Raw genomic sequence first — 15,724 nt, 5'->3', positions numbered from 1 at the left:
GGAGGAAACAAAGGCAATGGACACAAATGATAAAACCCATGTATATAAGGTGGAGCTAGAAGTCCTAGTTGATGCTCCAAGGAGAAATCATGAGAATCCTAAAATGGTATCTCAAATGAAGATGGGATAATAGGTGTCCTAAACCTATAATCTAAGAGGAGATGTGCATCCTTTGATATATCCTTAACAACTATAGTAGGTGGCTCAATGAATTGAGCTGCAATAGTAGGCAATTTTGAAGAGTAATCCTATGCGAGAGATGGGATCTACATAGGACATGGAGGTAGAAGTCACAACATTGGTCTCAAGAACAACACATAAGTTCTAACTTGACTTCATCTCAGTAGTCTCTCATGAAGGAGGAGAGTGAGTGTTCGATAGTGTTGATGGTGGACCAAAATATAAGAAAGAATATAGGTAGGAAGAGTGATCAATAATCCATTTAGCAACAATATTGCCTATCTCACTATCTCTATTGTGCACTGAATCTTGTGAAAACTTAGCTGTCTCACTATGTGTAATATGATAGATAGAGAGAATGCTAGATGACAAAGACGGAACATAGATTACATCATGAAATGTACCATCATCAATGTCAATAGAACCTTTACCACATACAATCATAGTAGTGTTGGTCACCATCAACATGTGTGGAATAGGAGAAGCTTGAAAAAAAGAAAACAAATCCTAAGAAGATTCCATATAGTGTGAAGCACTTGAATCCAATAACCATCTAGAAGAGGGTGGAGTAGTAGTTGCACGTAGGTCATGAACCTTTTGTATAACTTTACCATCTAACTGAAATGATGATGATCAAGATGATCTCTAAGAAGTAGAAGGAATATCAATGTTTCTTTTATGATGGAGAGCAGTTAAATCTAAAACCTATTTGGCATAACCATCTAACTTCTTCTCATAGCAACGTGACTTATCATCACTAGGCTTATTACAATAAGAACACTTTGATCTTTTTGGCTTTTATTTACCCCCCTTAGGAGGAGGTGGCCCTAATGACCTATGAGTCCTAGAATTAGTCTAAGACTTTATTTATAGAATGAGATTTTTTTGTCTTCTCCTTCATCCCTAAAGATGGCCATGCTACCAATGCATAAGTCTGTGAGCCTATGAGAAAATTCAACAGAGAGAGCTTAGGCTTCTCTCAAGTCAAATGGTCACAAAAAACCTCAAAGGATGGTATGCCCAATCTATTACCCAAAGCATCTTTGGTGGAATTGAAGGTAGAAGAAAAAGTTTGAAAGTTTCCATGAAGCTTAAAAAGAATGAGATAGATGCACTCAGTGTCAACCTTGGTTTTCACACAACCCTGCAATAAAGATCTCTATTGATTGAACTTCGACAAGATGTCCTCAATGGAAGGAAAAGAATCTAGTATGAGAGAGGTAAGATCTATCTCAATCTAAAGATTCATTGAACTTGTTCACTGTACCGAACAAGCCTCAACTAGAAAAAAAATTAACATCCATCCTTGTATGACTCCATTATAATGACTGCTAATCATACTAGTCAAATTTAGATACAAAAAACTAATTAATTGTACTTATAAATTATTTTTGTAAATATTTGAAGAAAAATAATTAGTCTGACCCTATCTAATAAGATTTCAATTTATTTGATAAAATTAATAATTATCTACATTAAACTGAAATGTCTAAAAAATAAATATATATTGGTATATTTGATATTATTTTAATTGCACCATATAGAAAATTTATTTGATATTATTTCAATTACACGATATAGAAAATTTATTTGATATACAAAATTAGACTTCAATACTGTCCATCTGATATGACATGTTTTCTTATTCTATACACCCACTGCCCAAAATTAGTGAATCTTTATACAAAATAGCAGACATTTAAAACTACAAAATGACATAACCAATTATATTTTTATCTGATAAGATTACATATGTCCACCGCACACATAAAGCAGTATACTCCCTCCATAAAACCAGACACCACTAAAGTATAGATAAGGTATCATGGGTTCAGAATATCAAGATGAGGGACAGATTTCAGTCAAATTAAAACACCTTTCAGTCAAAGGCATTTATAAATTGAACCATTGGTTACCCACATGTTTGCACCTACCAACGCAAACAGTCTAAGCAGTTTCTATGCTAGCAGACAAAAACTACCTATAAATATCATCGCCAGGAGTCTGTACAAAATACGCCAGCCATTGTCCTGCACGAAAGAGAAGCATGGAGATTCTAAGAGAAGTTCTTTTGTAGGGACTTTCATGGCTGTGTCTGTTCATTGGGTTCGGATATCTTACGAAGAAGAAGAGAAATCTTCCTCCTGGACCTTCTGGATGGCCTCTTTTCGGGTGCTTACATCTGCTTGGCCCAATGCCTCATGTCACTCTAACGAAACTGTCAAAGAAATATGGCCCTATTCTCTATTTGAAATTGGGCACCAGTAAAATGGTGGTGGCTAACACGCCTGCTGCCGCAAAGGCCTTTTTGAAGACTCTGGATATCAATTTCTCCAATAGGCCTGGCAATGCAGGAGCAACTTAACTGGCCTACAAATCTCAAGATATGGTGTGGGCACCTTATGGTGCCAGATGGAAGATGCTCAGAAAGGTTTGTAAATCAGCCTTTATTTTTCCTTAATCATGCATTCTCGCTTCTGGGATATAAGTTTTGCTAACTCTTTAGATTGTTTGATGTCAAAAAGTTCAGCGCACCTCTCAAGCAAATCTCAGTTTTTCTTTTTTATCTGTTCTTCCGCTTTTAAGTTTATTTAAATAGTTAGATTTTAAGTAAGAGAAAGTTCAGCACATTTGTGTAGTATGCAGCAGACATAATCAATTTAGATCAAGCTATTTTAATAGTCTTCTTTCATCTCTAAAATCTAGGCACGCAAGCAATAATGGTTACAGAAACCGAATGTAGGAGTTATATGCAGACTGTATTATATGTCAGGCAGGTTTCGAACTATTCTTGTCTGGACGCTTGGAATATAAAGCTTATTTGCAATTTTACTTTTCGTACTATTAGATCGTGAAGTATGATTTCATAACTAAGCGTGAAAATTTTGTTTTAATAAAATATGTCATTTCAGTCTTCTAATTTTAAAACTGCTTTTGGATTTCTTCAACGTTTTTGATAACGTCGTCACCAGAATGTTTTGTGATTATACAAAGTATAATTTAAATAATCAAATGATTTTCTTTCTCGTGATAGATTACTGAGCCTGATTCAACCACTCAGACGATCTACTATCCTCTAACGAATCATTTGTCATTTTTTTATGATACTCAATTATTCGTGATAGAAAGAAGATTATAGATCGTTGAAGGTGATAGAAATGTGAAATATATAAACAATCAAGAAATAATCTACATCGACTGCTAAAAACTTTAGATATTTATTATGAGTATTTGTAATATTTTCTAAGAATAGGCTACGTGAGGTTTTTATATTTCATGGTTCATCACGATAATGACATAGCAACTGATTGGCTTTTACTTTACTATAATACAGTTGAGATATTAATTTTAATCTATTTTTCATATTTATGTTCAGGTTTGCAATCTCCATATGCTAGGTGGTAAGCCTCTAGAAGATTGGCAGCCAGTGAGAGTCTCTGAAATGGGCCATATGCTTAGATGCATCTTAGCTCGTTCCAAAAGAAGTTTTACAGTGAACATACCAGAACAGCTTAACCTTTATGCAGCTAATATTTTTGGTCAGGTTATTTTGAGCAAGAGAGTGTTTGAAAGGGAAGGGAATGAAGCAAATGAGTTCAAGGACATGGTAGTTGAGCTCATGACAACTGCAGGGTATTTCAACATTAGTGATTTTATACCTTCTATTGCATGGATGGACTTGCAAGGGATACAAAGAGGAATGAAAAAGTTACACAAAAGATTTGATGAGATGCTAACTAGGATGATTGTAGAACACCAAGCCACAGCTAAGAATAGAAAGAATCTAGACCTTTTGGACATTATCTCGTCTGAACGAGACAATTGTGATGGCGAGGGAGGACAATTATCTGATGTTCACGTCAAGAGTCTTCTTTTAGTAATATTCTTATTACTTAACATCTTGATAAATTATATATTTAATTTTTTACTATAAGTTATTGTATGTTTCATTTAATATTATCAATTTTCCAATTATTATTATATTGCTGTGATAAAAAAATTATATATTCTTTTAATTTATTTGTATTTTACTTTTAAAATAAGAGATCATGTCAGTTTTCTCTCATTTTTGACATTGAGAAAATTTTGTTAATAAATTTATTTTTTTATATATTTATTGTAGAATTTATTTATAGCAGGAACTGATATTTCTAGTAGCTTGATTGAATGAACTCTTGTAGAGCTCATTTCAAATCCTAAGATTCTCCACTGTGCACATGCAAAAATGGATAAAGTGGTTGGTCAAGATTGGCATCTCAAAGAATCAGACATTCCAAATCTCCCCTATTTGGTGGTTATTTGCAAGGAAGGATTTCGCAAGCACCCTTCCACTCCACTTAGCCTACCACAGGTCTCCTTAAAACCATGTCAAGCTAATGGCTACTACATACATAACGGCACTCATCTCATGATCAACATTTGGGGCATTGCAAGACACCCTGAAATATGGGACAACCCCCTTGAATTCAATCCAGATAGGTTCATAGGATCTAAGATTGATCCACGTGGTAATCATTTCCAGCTCGTACCTTTTCGTTCAGGGAAGTGCATCTGTGCTAGTACTAGGATGGGTATAACCATGGTCAAGTATACTTTAGGATCACTAATACATGCCTTTAATTGGGAAATGCCACCTGAAATCGAGATTCTAAACATGGAGGAGGCTTTTGGATTGACACTACAAAAGAATGTTTCCCTTTTGGCCAAGGCTATCCCCCATCTTCCCCTCCACTTATATTAGATAAAAATGAGAGTCTTCTATTTGAATGTTCTTAGATTAATTTTGTTTAATGTGTTGTCCTAAGTTTTTAATGCTATATGCCAATAAGAACTCAACTTTTGATAAATATAAATTATTAAGGAGGAAGTCCTTGAATTATGATTGGACCTATTTAAAGCATCTATGTTCTATTTTTCATATGAATAAAATAATATGTGTTTATGTTGTGTATATATTATATTAAACTTGATTTTGTGGGTAACTAGTTTAACATATCAAACAAAACTCAAAAAATATTTAGAGTAAGTAAATTAAGTAGTTACCTTTAGTACTTACATTGTTGTTACTTTTAGATTGATTAATATCCATTGAATAATTATGTTAATTTAAATCATATGTATGTATTATTGAATTTTTCAATATGATTTTCTAGTTAAATATCAGTTTAGTAAAAATCTAACTAAAACCACCAAACTTAAAGTTATGTAATTTGTTTAATGTATAGCTTTAGTATATTTTAAGAAAACTATGACCAAAATGTTTACATTCTTAGTCATTTAAGGTTACATTTGTCTAGTATTATGTAGATGGAAACAAAAGTTAAATGTCCATTAAATTACACAATCCAATGAAAACTATCTAGAAATTCCACCATTTGAACATTGATTTAATTATTGAAAAAAAAATTATTAATATATTAGGCTAGTAGAATTTTTAGAGAAAAACAAAATTGAAGATCAACAAAATAGTTTCCATTTAAAATAAAAAAATTAGAATTAAAAATACAAATCATATACAAGTAGCTATAATACAAAACGTATTCAATGGATTGGGGATATTCATCCTTAAACAAAAACCTTTATTAATGCATACATATTGAGCTATTAAATTACAACAATGTGATCAAATATATTTCATTTTAACATTTAAAGGAAACTGAAGTAGATTTTTGGGATTGCAAAGCTTTCTCAAGGGTGATGGAATCCTCCATATGTTAGTTTATAAAAAAAAATTAAAGTAATTTGTTGAAGTTATAAACATAGCATTTATTACACCATATTTGTATGTTTGTAGTCTTTTTAAAATGATAAGGCATTCATGACAGATGCTATATGGATTAAATTTTTAGATCATAACAAAAACTTGGAAATGATGCATTTGAAAATTGATATAAAAGAAATAAAAAATAAAATTGAAGGAATCTATTTATACAAACTTAAATTGAAAAAGATGTGTTAGTGCATATAACATAATATCATATTATTTAATAGACTAAAAGAAAAGGAAAATCAAACACTTAGTAGGAATGACATTTAAACATATTTTAATGAAACAAAAATAATTAATTTCTATTACTAATAAGTAGTTGGATAAACTATTTATAAATCAACTTTTTAGCTAGAAATCCTCCCAAACTAATTTTACCACACACACACACACATATAATTATAATTATAATTATAATTATAAATATTTTTTATTCCATGCATACTAAGAGAAAAATATCCATATAGAAAAATCCAAAAAATACTACAAGGTTTTTAAATACAATAATAAAAGAGACAAAAAAAAAATCAACAGAATTGAAGTACATATATATTAAAATATAATTGTTAAGAAAAAGAATATTAAGCTATATTTTACTAATATATTATATTTATAGGAAAAAAATTTCAATGTACTAATAAAATATATTTGAATTAATTATCTATCCTATTGAACATAAAATGAACAAAATGGAAAAAAACATTCGTATAATTGTTTTTCTTTTCTCTAAATGAAATAGCAATTTGAGATCCATTGTAGCTCTATACCCTTCTTTTCAACTCAAGACTCTATTATCCTTTCTTGGTGTTTGATTCTCCTCTATTATATCTCCCCCTAGGGGACTTAGTGGGCATTCTCCCATCCCCTCTCCTCCTAGCCTTTTCTACCTAGTTCCAAACCCACTAAGGTGAATGAGACACAACTCAAGCCTGTTGAGCCTTCTATAAGTTTGATTATTACAGCTTGAGTACCACTAGATGGATCCTCAACATCCTCCTCTTTATTTTGTTACCCTTCGGTTACTACCAAGATTTTTCTTGATGATAAAGACTCCTTGGGATCTCCTCTTCAAAAAGGCGAGTCATTTGTACCAAGGTTAAAGGACCCACTCCCTCACCGTGGAAGAGAGTTGATGAGGCAAAAGGTCTCCTGAATGATAAAAGCAACTAGTATCCTTGTTCCTAATGATATAATGGAAGAGACATTTAGTGATACGGTACTTACTCTTGTACAAAGATTCTATTTCTTTAAACCATCTATAAAAAATATTCAAAAAAGGGTTAGCTTCCCACTAGGCCATAAAAGGAATTGTGAAGATTAATTTTCTACTTAATGGCTTATTTTTGTTCTCTTTCTATAATAGAGAGTATCTGACATATGTCCTCACTAATGGTTAGTTGTCATTGGGTTCTGACTTGAGGAATAAAAAGGAAATTTTCAAATGGAAACCCAAGATCAATAATGGCTCGGAGTTGGCAGTAATGGCTCCCACATGTGTCAAACTACATGGCATCCCCTTTGAATTTTGTAACAATGAGATTTATAGAAGCATCATAGATTATGTTTTTCCTCTTATGTTAGTGGAAAAGAATATGTAGACAATATCTAGGCTTTTTTTGGTTCAATATTTGTTAATGTGATAGTTAATAAAGTGTTGCCTGTGTGTATCACACTAGAATCAAAGTAAGAGTTCTCCATTCAACCATTGCAATATAAGAGAGAAGAAACTATAATATTTGGATTGCAAAAGTATAGGGCATCTAAATACCTACCATAATTTGAAACTATCTAGGAGTACCTCTATATCACATGGTCTAGCCTCTTCTTTTGTTGTTCTCCCATAATCTAGGCGATGACTTCTTTTTCTGCCCTTCTTTTCTGCTAGTATTTCCATCCCCATGGACCCTCCTATCCTTCTCCTTCTATCTCTTTTCTTTTTAATTCTCAATAGAAAATATAGGATGAACTTGTGTATAAATTTCTCCATATTTTGGTTTTCTAAGTAGTGAGTTCTTAGGTTTAGAAGAATAGTTCCTCCTTTATGATTGATTGATGTTTTTATGTTGTTCTTTTTCCACCTCCATCAATTGACTTTTTAAAGGGTAATGGGACAAAATTCTTGAATGAAGAGTTTTATGCCATGGGGTATACCTCCCCCCTTAATTCCTCTATGTATTATGTGAGGAATATGATTTTATTAACGAATTTGTCTAGAAGGTGGTTGAAAAATTAAATTAAGAAGAAGAATAAGTTGGATGTGGGTAGAGAAAATAAAATAGGAAAATTTTTAGGGAAAGTGCCATGCCCTTATATTCTAGGTAAAAATAGTTTAATAGATGACAATAAGTTTTCAATGGGTCCCAGAGAGTAGAGAATGAGATTTGAAGATATGGTATTCATGCCTTCTAGTGTTTGCCTTAGTTTGAAGTTAGACATGTTCTATCCTTATTATTTTTTATGATTAAAATCTTATTGTGAAATTTTAGAGGTCTCAACAACATGGTGAAGCCATACATGATAAAATGTTCTTTAGATTCTCATAAGGTGGATATCCTTCTCATTTAGGAAATCAAAAAGCAAAGGAAAGGTTTCAAAATGGTGGTTGAAAAAATTAGGTTGAATGTGTATTAGGAGGAAGTTGACTCCAAACAAGTTGTCTATTTGCCTAGTGGTTATCTATTTAATTAGATAAAAATCTTTGGCTCTCTTTTAAATTCGTCACATAATTATCTTATCATCCCCTGTCATGATAGTAGATCTGCTTAGTCATGAAATATTATGAATATCTATGCTTGAAAAAAAAAATGCTATAGAAAATATATTTGGGACTCTCTAACTAAATTAGAAACAATAGAAATGTAAAAGTGATTTTCATATCAAATTTGAACTCTCCACTTTATGCCTCAAAAAACCTAGGAGGTAATGAAGATCGTGTGGATATGATTGAAAATCATGGAGAGCCCATATGCAACTCTAGACTTGGTGATTTGGAACTTAGATAAACGAATTTAACTTGGACCAACTAAAGACAAGGAAGTAGTTAGATGCAAGTAAGGTTATACATATATACCCATTCCTCTAATTAGAATAATTTGGATGACTTCTACTTATTTTGTAATAATAGAACTATCTATGATCATGTTGTGATCCAACTAGAATGGAAAGTTTATGAAAGAGGCGTTCCCCATTTAGATTTGAGAAAAGGTTGATATGTCACTCTATTTTATAGGATCTCATAATTAATTGGTGGGAAAACCATGTTTCTACCTCTATGAGGACTAGCCTATGCCCAAAATTTAGTTTTATAAAGGAGAAAGTTAAAAATTATAATAGAACCTCATTTAGAAATATCTTTGGCAAGGAAACCCCATGTTACCAAACTTAGGGAAGTGCATTTGAAATTAAAATCAAGTTATGAGGATTATTTTCTCTTTTAGAAATAAAGAAAACTAATGGACTAATGACTTGAACTATTCATATAGGAGGATAAAATTTGATAAAAACAACTTTTTTTTACAATAGAACCTCATTTGGAAATTTTTTTTTATAGGAAAACCCCATGTTACGAAACTTGTGGAAGTGCATCTAAAACTAGAATCAAGTTATGAAGATTATGCTATCTTTTAGGAAGAAAGAAACCAAACGGACCAATTACTTAGACTATTCATACAGGATGAGAAAATTTGGAAATCAAAATTGAGATCTCAATGCTTGAAGGAAATAGATAGAAATATAAGGTTTTTCCACCAATCCACCTTTAAGCGTAGAAGTAGAAATAGAATTAGGTATTTAGCTCTTAATAATGTTTCTATTGGTAGTAAAGAGGAATACATTAGTACAAAGGCTATTAACTTCTTTCTAGATAGTGAAAACGAGGACCTCAATCTTTGTGATAGGGACGACCTCTTGGACTATATCCCTCGGTTGGTCTTAAATGATGACAATACTACTCTATATTCTCAATTTGTTTTCAAGGAAGATAGAATGATTATTTATCATATTATGCCTTTACTCCATGTGTATTGTACTCCCCCATCCATGTTACTCTCTGTGTACTCTCATATCATCTATTATGTGTTGTATATTTGTATCCTTCTAATCTGCTTTGCAAACAAACATTCTCAATTACCTTCCCCTTTTTCATTTATATTGCAATAAATGCCACTAAACATCACAAAATAGAAATATTTAGTGAAAAAAAAATCATAAATATTAACAATGTTCTCACAATAGTTGAATACATGAAACTAGTGGGTTGCACAGGCGTTTCTCACATCTTCTTGAAAAATTCAACACTAATATTATTCATTTGAAATAATTTTTTTGTATTCTCCATTCCCCTTTTTGTGCTACCATCTAGTGCCTATATAATACTATGTACTTCAAAAACTTTTTTCTTCATAAAATATATAAGAAAACTTATCATACCTTGTAGCTCTAATACATTTTCCATTAATTTATCTTTAAGTTGTGAGATGTCATTCATTTCTAGGGTGAAATGTCATTCATTTCTACAGTTAATGCACAAAGTTGGGTCGTAATTCCATGGAATGAGACCTTTTCAAAAATGGATACCCATTTTTTTAAAAATAGGCACCCATATTAGGCTCGAGTACCTAATCCTGAATTTAAAAAACATGCACCCATTTTGGAAGAATTAAAAAGTTTGAATTTTTTAGAAATAGGTACCTATTTTATAGAAGTAAAAAATAGCTACCTATTTCTAAAAAATCAATTTTTAAAAAAAAATTTGGGGGGATTTTCAATGCCGCTTTTAATTTTTCAAATTTTGAAAAAATAGAAAAAAAAGATTTGTTTTAGAAACAGGTACCTATTTTAGAAAAGTAAAAAATGGGAACCCATTTTTCAAAATCGTGTACCCATTGTTTAATTTTAAAAAATGGGTACACATTTCAAAAAAAATCAATTTTTTTTTTTTGCGGGGGAGATTTTAAATGTCAATTTTGATTTTTCAAAATGGGCACCTATTTTTTGAATTTCAAATAATGGGTGCCTGTTTCCTACATCATGGGGCAATTTTTTTTTCCCTGCCTTGAATTTTGGTTCAAGAGAGGCCTAGTGAGACCAAGCCTATGCCTTGACATCTCAAGATTTGGCTAAGGCATTGAACTGACAAATTCATGCCTTACCATAATTTTTAGAGGGTTTTCCTGATCACATTTTTTTATGAAACAAAAACACATTAGAGCTCTCATTGTCCTGATTTCAGAAATATAAATTTTATAGTATTACAATTTTGTTTACTATTTTTGTACTATTTTTTAATCAAAGGTGGTACCTAAATGTAAAATAGCGGTGTTTACTAAAACTTTAATAACTTTTTAGTTTTTTGATTTTTTTAAAATTAATTTATATGACATCAATCTACATACAATTCTTTTCATTTTTTTTTTAAAAGGATTTTTTTTAAAAGTAAAATTTTGATCAAATTATGGTGTCCATACATGAGAGGTTTTAAAATTTACCTTTATAGCCAATTAAAAATTAATAATAAAAAAATTATTCAGTGGAAAATTAAGAAAGACTATTATCATCAATCTTTGGTGTGTTAGGTAACTTCATTTAAAAAGATTTACAAGAATTCAATTTATTTGTGTCAAATTATGCTGTTCGTACGCAAGTGTGGTATGGTCTCAAAATAGGGATTTTGTAAAAGTGGTTTTTAAATATTTTTATAAAAAAAATATATATCATATGGGTAAACAAATAAATTACATATTCAAAACATGGATTCTAGACACTACAATTTTCATTTATGAAATTTTTTTGTATTCAATCTCTAAATGCATCAAATTTTGAAATCAATTGACAATAAATTTCAACAATAGGGAAAACACTTCCACTTTTTGCCCAAAAGTGAGACCACACTTCTTGCACTTACCCTCTAACTAACTCCTTTGTATTTGAAGGATGTTGTAAAATATTCATTGATGAGTCCACTCCTTTGATATAACTTAATCTCTCATTTTGAACTCCAATAATGTCAGTATCTAACTCTATAGTAAATGTGTCAAAACTACATTAAGAAGTATACTTGCTTCTTTTAGTATTTACAATCCTCTTTATTTAAATGATAATATTCTTTAGTTTCCCTAGAAAATTTGCAAGCTTTTTTGACAAAGTTTTCTTTGATTGCTCTTGCAATTTGTATGTAACCCCTTTAGCTAATTGTTCTCAAAGATCTATTCATGTTACTTCCATCATGTCCAGATATACTTTCCATTATCATTAAAATGACATAGATACTTGTCTAGAGTGACATCTTTCATAAGATATTCAAACATATGTAGACTCTTGTTCAATACCTTCCTTTTATCTCTTTGAGCTCCTTTGGCCAATATTGCTCGTAAGATCTAAAACTTTCTTGAATTCTTCCCTATCCATCTTCATTAATATTAAAGGGATTTGTTTCAATATGTCAAATTGAGGGTCCTCTCTAGGTGGGTCATTGGCCTCCTCCTCCTCCTCCTCATCTTCTCCTTTCCTTTTCCCTTAACATCAATTTTTTGTAGGCCTTTTCCATGATATTGCCTTCCATCTGTATCCTTTTCATCATCATCATCATCATCATCATCATCATCTTTAAATTTATTATTTTTCCTCTGTGCTTACATAGATGTCGGCATAGATTCATGATGAGTTTGATTTTGAGTGTTATCACTCTTCCCTAATTTTTTATTTGCTCCTAAATCTTTTGACTAACTCTGATGACGGGCCACACTACCCGTGCCAACTCACAACCAAAAAAAATGCAACAAGATGGAGACAAGAGATGAAAAAATGCTTGATAAAGCATCCATTAATACTTGAAATTCATTACAATATTCTCCAAATGAAAGGACTCCAAATTCTTACAATATAAGAGAAATTACATTCGAAGAGCTTCTATTTCCAAACTTGATTACAAATGATAATAGGCCTTTCTTAAATAGGCACTTCTAACCCAAGACATTAAAAACACAACCAATGTGGGATAAAAGGTAAATACAACTACCTTTAAATAAATATTAAATTCCCACCCAAATACAACTAAGCACCCAACAAATATTACATACATGATTTAAGGAACTTTCCACAAACTTCTAAGTTGCCACCTCCACACCTTGATTAATTGAATGACAACTATTTTTATTATTTTTCTTTTTACGCCACCTATGCACCTTGAAAATAGAAATTCCTCTTTTCTCCTTTTTCCCTTATTTTATTTTTAAATTATTTTCTTTCAATTTTCGTCAATTTCTCTCTCCTCCACAATTTTTTTATTTTTTTTAATTTTTTTTTCTAATAATTTAATTTTCCCATGCAAGATGCTCCTGCATCAGACTCCCTTGGTAGATACAAAAGTGTGTCCCACACTTTGACACCAAAAGAAATATATACCACCATCTTAATCTTCACCACAAGCTTCCACCTCAATAGGGACAAGAAAACCAACATGGAAATCTTCCACATTTTTTTTTTCTAATGCATGATGCTCCTGCATCCGACTCCCATGGTAGGAAAAATTTTGTGAGTATGGATTCACAAAATGAAGTAGCCTCTGTTGACAAAATTTTTTCCTCTTCCTCCAACACATAGTTGGAACAAGTATCCGGTGCTGATATATTTCCTTCTTTCTTCTTTTCCAACACCTAGTTGGAACAAGTGTTTGTTGCTGAAAATGCTCCTTCACAATGAACTCTATCCAAATATAAATCTCATCCTCATCGAATCTTGTTGAATTAATCACACCTGTAATAAACCTAGCAACACCATACCAATCTTTCTTTGCATACCACACATAGCTAACAAGGTTCTCATGCAAACCATCATCAATATCTTTTAAACTCATCTCAAAGACAACATCCCATGATTCATAAGAATTTACCTCTTTGACACATTCATCTTTGCTTGCCTCTTTCATGTCATCAACAATGCATGTAACTATTTCTCCAACTAAGGCACTATACTTCTCCTCCATTGCTGCAATCTTCAAATCATCTTGATCTACTTCAGGTTCGTAAATCTTGTCATCTTCATGCTCTTCCTCTTCTCTTTCATCTTCTTCAACTTTAGGTTCACAACTAATTTCCTCTACATCCTCTTGCTCTTCCACTGGATCATCTTTCTTTTCCACATCCAAGGAATTATCAACATCTCTTTTCTGGTGACATGCTCTTCATTTCTGCAACTCAGCTTCTAATTCATTCACTTGCTTCTGCAAATCAACTAGCAATGATTGTTGATCTCTTGCTCTAAATTTCTCAAGTCGAGGAATCCTCAGAATCCATCCAATCACAAAAGTCATCTTCTTCTTTCTCTTCTCCATAATCAAGTCTTTAGAAGACAAATCTCATGCAACACAAGAACCTTGTGCAAACTGCCTCACAGTTGGCAATCTATCTACACAATCAAGAACTTCTTGACAAACTTCAACCAACTCAAGGTCCTAGTGTCAAACTCGTTGTATAAATAATATCCTTTTGTTCATTAGTATTTCCTCAAATTAGTATCAACACCTCATTTGCAAAGGTCGAGGACTCTTATTCAATATATATAGGATTCATCTCTTCATATTTTCTCATAGCATTCAATACTTCTTCTATTGATATCAATGATTGATTTGTTAGATCAAGTAGTGGAAGACCAAAACTAATTACTGGTATAGTTTGATATTGGCTATCTATAGCCTTATTAACTGTCTTTGTTACACTTTATTCAACATTGGTCATTATTTCTATTCTTTCTCCATGTGCAGTCATCTATAACACTATTAAATTATTTTGATAATCATCTTCACTATTAGATTCACCTTGGTTTTGGTAATGTCTTCAATGGTTACCATTTCGTCTCCAGACTTGGTCATGGTTTTTGTAGTAGAAGTGCCAATTAAGTTATTGACAACAAATACATCATTAACATTTGAACTTCTTGCCTCTTCATATGCTTTATTTTTCTCACACAAAAACTGTATAGTCCATACATCTCTAATGTTTTGAATCAAAATAGGTTCTTCATTGACTATTACTATAGAAATAATTGCCTTAGTCCTAAATGACTAACAATAGTTGTCAATCTAAAATTCAACATCATTAATTGATAAATTTGGATGTAGTTATTATAGTACTTTCTACCTCAATTTGTCTAATCTATAATGGGAAAATATACTTGATAAAAATAAAGTTCTATATAGTTCCTACTACACCTTATCCTTCACATCTCTGGGATACTTTCTTGATTCTCTAAAGTGCTTAGTCAATGAATCTTCTACAATTTTCTTGTTAATGTCGATTGCAAGTGAAAATGCATTTGGATCCATTTTTCCAAATAAACTTATATAAATCATATACTTTGCTAACTCATTGGGGTATGAATGAATCTTATACAATCTCCTACCAAACTTTCTTCCCCATTAACATACTTTTTTTTTCAAATTGAATTATGATTTCTTTGATGCTAGTAGAGTCTTGAATTAGCTCTCAATAATCCTTTTCTTAGTAGTAGTTGGTTGAGTCTTTCTTCTCTTAAATGCTTTTCCCTTATTAGTCTTTAAAAATCATTCATTAGTTTCATCTCCAACTAAGCTCAAACCAATCTCCTCATCACTTCCTTATTCATCATGTTATAAAATAGTGGCAATAGCCTCTCCCATAGGCTAAGTCTCTTTCTCCTCTATGTTCCTTACCAAGGTTGATATCTAAAGTGTTTACATCAATTTTGTGACCTCTTGCACCAATACACTATTGCATACCTCATGATCTATATTTGATGTCTTCT

General features: G+C 31.6%; 1 pseudogene; it reads left to right on the top strand.

Moving 5' to 3' along the window:
* Positions 1–2,227: 2,227 nt before the first annotated feature.
* LOC149546690 (flavonoid 3',5'-hydroxylase 2-like) lies at positions 2,228–4,921 on the top strand (annotated as a pseudogene).
* The last annotated feature ends 10,803 nt before the right edge of the window (positions 4,922–15,724 follow it).

This window comes from Cupressus sempervirens, chromosome 7 (genome assembly GCF_028749045.1).
Source record: "Cupressus sempervirens isolate cs-2001-9-10 chromosome 7, ASM2874904v1, whole genome shotgun sequence".
NCBI lineage: Eukaryota > Viridiplantae > Streptophyta > Pinopsida > Cupressales > Cupressaceae > Cupressus > Cupressus sempervirens.
The sequence above is the reverse complement of the archived record's forward strand: the minus strand, read 5'-3'. Positions and strand labels throughout refer to the sequence as shown.